The 5,168-nt window shown below is 36.6% G+C and overlaps 1 pseudogene; it reads left to right on the plus strand.

Annotated features, from left to right (window-relative positions):
- The first annotated feature begins 261 nt into the window (after positions 1-261).
- Positions 262-729, plus strand: LOC102872478 (annotated as a pseudogene).
- The last annotated feature ends 4,439 nt before the right edge of the window (positions 730-5,168 follow it).

Here is a 5,168-nt window from a genome sequence, read left to right on the forward strand (position 1 = left end):
AATTCATAGCTGACCTTTCATTGGGTTTTTGAGGATGTAAATTGCACAGCAGGAGACTGTGTATTTGGTTTCCCCCCCTGTGGAACTGCTGTTGAATTCAAATCTTCAAAGAGGTATGCATGACCTTGGGCTAAATAGTCCATCTGCCAGCTCTCCTGCCCACTGTCCCCTCCTTCCTGACCCCAGTGCCTTGACATTGGGTGCCCTCACGCCCTATTCCGTCTGAGACAAGACACTCTGCAGATCTGCGAGCAAGACGCCATGGGGAGCATCCATGGCCTGCACCTGGTAGCGGAAATTTTTTTCCGATTGTATCAAAAAGATGTTTCTCCTCTCTGAGGCTCAGCAGAAACACTAGTTGAAGGAGAATAAATGGTTTTTGCACCAAACCACAGAAAAGTCCAAAAGCTCCATCCCACCATTTCTGCCACCATGGGGTGCCATTGCACAAACCTACAGATTGTGAGAGGAAGATCCTGGTATGGTCCAGTCGATTCAAGAAGGAAGATGAAATCCCAGGGCCTGTCTCATTTGACATGCTGGATTCTGCAAAGAATAGGATCCCCGGTCAAGGTGAGCTATCTAATGATGGCTCTGATGGTGGCAGGATGCAGGCTCATTATTATTGAGGGGAAGAAGGCTGCCAGAAGCCAGGGGTCTTTAACAAGCTTGAACTTGAAAAAGAAAGCTCCTCTGAGGGAGGAAGCCATGAAAGCCAAAGCAGAGTAGCAGGGTAGCCACAATGGATGGATTTTGACAATCCAGGAGTTATGTTGCAACAACAAGCCTATACTGAAAGGATGTGGTTTGAGGATGCATTTCATAAAAATACTGCTTGCACAAACTTATTTACCTATGTCTGCTCTAGAGGTACAAATAAATTTTCTTAAAGGAAAAAATAGTCCATCTGCTATGTAACTAGAAATAGTTACATATATAACTAAAGTTCCTTGGTACATATTTTGTCATTAGGTGTCATTAAGTTGACTTGACTACAACTAACAGCACCACTATGAATGACAGATCTGAGTCTGAGCCGTTGCCCGTCTTGCACCATCCTCATCATCTCTAATATAAATGTATTGTTACAGCCACCGTGTCATTCCATCTTATTGAGGGTTTTCATTTACTTCTCTGACACTCCATCTTTCTTTGGTACAAAAATTGCAATAAAAAGAAGTAAAAAATAAAATCCACTAAAAAAGGCCAAATGAAACCAAAACCTACTCCTATAGAAATTAATCCAGCCCATACTGGCCCACCATTTAGTTGCCAAGGTGGTAAATTGTTACAAGAGGAGAACACCTGTATTTCTCCTGCAGAGTGAACAACGGCATTGAACCACTAGCCTTTAGTTAGCAGCTGAATATCATTTGCACTCTGCCACCAGAGTTCTTTATGTAAAGGCCTTGCAATGTGCAATTTGAGCTCCAGACTCTAAGAGAGATGAATGGGATCAGATACAATATGGAAGAAATAATAGCCAAAAATTTTTCAAATCTGGAGAAAACATGAAGACATTGATCCAAGTTTCATTCTGTTAATAAAATAGAATAGTTTCATATTCATTTACACACGAGAGGTACGTGCTTTTACACACAATGTGAAACTTAAAAATAAAGAAAAAAGGAAGATGTATGAAAGCTGTGAGAGAAATTCAATTCTTTATTTTCAAGGAATGATATTTGCACCAATAACTACCTTAACTGTAGCAATAAAGAACACAAATCAATGGATTAGCATCTTCAAAGTGAAGAAAAAGAATAACAGCCAAATGGAAACTATATATCCATTAGAAGAATCTTTTATAGAAGAAAACAAAACAAAAACATTTCAGAAAAGAAAATAAATGAGAGAATTCATCATCAATAGGTCTGCATTAAAGCATACATGAAAAAGTACTCCTCAGGTAAAAGGAAAATTGATCCTACATAGAAAATGAAGTGAAACACAATAGAAATAAATTTAAAATAACAGAAATGTTAAATACATGGGAAAGTATAAATCAATCTTAATTGCCCATAATAGCAAAAATAATGTTTGGTCAAAGTCTTACGTTCTTCTTCAGTGAATAGTAACTAGGGTCTTAAATGCTTGCAAGCAGCCATGCAAGGTACAACTATTGATCTTTCCTCATCTGGAACAAAGAATGAAGAAAACCAAAGACATATGGACATGATTAGTTCATAGGACTAATAATTGGCCAAACAAACCTCAGCCTACATGACTCTGAAACCAACATTTAGATAGTGCTGGAAAACCACTGATGATCACTCTGAAAAGGATTAAAATATAAGGTCCCCAACAGAATGGGGAAACATGGGACAAAATTCATGGCCATAAATAAGATCAGATTTACAAATCTAATAGAGAATGAGGGAACTCCAGAAACTATAGCCCTTAATTATCCTTAAGTGTTGGAAATGAATAATCCTGTAGCTAAACTGTCAATCAAATAATAGACAAGCCTATAAGGGGAACAGTAATGCCAAATAGCAATGCGCTTCTAAGAATAAACACCTTCAATATCAAAAGGACAACATTTACCCAGGAATAAAGCTCAGAAGCTAGAAAAGGATAAGAAAGACAGAAGAATAGAAAGGAAAGGTAGAGAAGAAGTGAGAAGAAGGCTGTTGCATTGTGGGATTGCAATGTCAACCAAAGAAAATATCTACAATTGAATTACTAGAAAACAAATTTATTCTATTACTTTCTTCTCTTAAATCAAAACACAAAGTTTTAAAAACCAAAACTAATAGAATTTTTTTAATACCACTTCAATGTCCTGGAACAATAGTTGACTAATTCAAGATGTTGATGCTGTCACGTGCCATCGAGTCAGAACCAACCCAAAGCTGACCCTCCAGTCAGTTTTCAGAGCCAATAAATCACATGGGAGGTGATTTCCCATCTTTCTTCTATGGAGAGTCTGGTTGATTTGAATGACTTTAGTATTGGAAGTGTAATTCCTTACCATTAAGATACTAGGGCTTCCAATTCAAGATAGATGGGAATACATATCATCTTTTAAAAAAATGAACAAAGCTAAAGAATTGTATTTGAGAAAATTTGTCTGAGTTTAAAATACAACACAAAGCAATAATATTTTGTGGATTTAAAAAGATACTTTTATAATTAAATTACACAAGACTATAGAAAACAGATTCATTCTGGAGAGGGTTAAAGCAAGCTGCTCCTTGGAGGCAAGGATTCTGGGGCTTCGTCTGACATACTTTGGACATGCTGTAAGGAGGGACTAGTACTTGGAGAAGGACATCATGCTTGGGAGGGTGGAGGGACAGCACAGGAGGGGAAGACTCTCTATGAGGTGGATTGATTCAGTGACTGGGGTAATCGGGATGGGTGTGTCAGAGGCAGTGCAATTGGCATAGGGTCGCTATGAGTCGCAAGCCACTCGAGGGTACATAACAACATATAAAATGATACATAGAATCAATGCTTGTATAGTTCTGAAATAAAAAAGATAAACCAAGCTCATTGCTGTAAGCTGATTCTGAATTAAATGATCCTTTAAGTTCTAAGATGATCTTTATGACAGTGTAAAACTATTAAATTGACGAAACAAAAATTCTCTTCTCATGACTGTCAAATTGGAGCCAACCAATAGTTGACTCTCCAGTAAGTTTTGAGAGACTATATGTCACCAACAGGAGATTGCTCATCATTCTCACACAGAAGCTGGTGGATATTAACTCTGCCTTTGAGTTGACAGGGCAACACTCTATCCACTAGCCATCAGAGCTCTCCAATCTTTTCCTAAAAGATAAAGGAAAATAAAAGCTATGTATGGGTCCAAAATGATAAGAAAGACATATAAAAGATGGAATATATAGAAAATAAATCCTAAAATGGTATATTTAACCCCAAATATATCAATGATTTCACTAACTATAAAAAGAATAATAATATATCTTCCAATATTATTGCTAATAATGATAATAATGATAATAATATAATTAGTAAACAAAAATTATCATACTGCATGATGTTGTTAGGTGACTTCAAGCTAGTTCTGACTCACAGAAACACTAAATCTAGCAGAATAAAACATTACCTAGCTTAAAGCATTCTTACAATCTTTGCTATATTTGAACCCCTTGTTGAAGCCACTATACCAGTCCATCTCATCTAGAGTCTTCCTTTTTTTTAAATGACTCTCTATCAATTATAATGTCCTTCTCCAGCAACTGGCCCTTCCTGAGGACATGCCCAAATATGAAAGGATAAAGTCTTGCCATCCTTACTTATAAGTAAGAACATTTGGATGCAGTTCATCTATGACAAACCTATCTGTTTTTCTGGCGGTCTATTGAATGTTCTTCACCAAAACCAACATTGAAAGTATCACTTCTTTTTTATTCTTTCTTATTCATTGTCTAGATTTTTTCCATACATACAAGGGGATTGAAAACATCATTGCTTGAGTGAAATTCACTTCAGTAGAAATCCTCAATTTCATCGTCTTTGGCTTTAGTAGTTGGTGAGTATATTTTAATAATAAAAAAGAAATACATAAAGTGAAATAAAGGTATTAAACAAGTCTTCCTTGTATGGATATGCCTCAAGGCAAGGATGGTGAGACTTTGTCAGGAGGGGCAACATGTGGGAAAAGCTGGCGGGTCAGAGAAAGAAAGGAAGACTCCTAAAAAGATGGATTTACACCATGACTGTAACAATGGGCTCGAGCATATCACAGATGGTGAGGCTATCTCTTGCCCTGCAAGATAGAGCAGGGTTGGAAGCTGTTATTCAATGACTCAAGTTGTTGTTGACTCAAGGGCACCTAACAACAACAGTAATGACCATAAACCACAAAATATTTAGGATACCAATCTCTATGCATTATAGATTTTTGACAACTTTCAGTTCTCTGATTTATACATTTAATACTCTAATTATTAGCATTGTTCTATGCTATAAAATGAAATAATTGACAATTTCAATCTTTTCTCCACCTATCATGATGTTGCTTATGAGCCTAGTGGTAAAGATTTTTGTTTGCATCATATTGAAATATATATATATATATATGTAAATCCTTCTAATTTTGTGGCAAATACTTCAAGTCCTCCTTACTTTCATCAATCAAATTTGTGTCATCTGCATAGCACAGGTTGCTGATAAGTTCCTCTCCCCTCCACCCAAAT

The sequence above is a fragment of the Elephantulus edwardii genome, unplaced genomic scaffold (genome assembly GCF_000299155.1).
Source record: "Elephantulus edwardii isolate Elephantulus edwardi_28Jun2011 unplaced genomic scaffold, EleEdw1.0 scaffold00168, whole genome shotgun sequence".
NCBI lineage: Eukaryota > Metazoa > Chordata > Mammalia > Macroscelidea > Macroscelididae > Elephantulus > Elephantulus edwardii.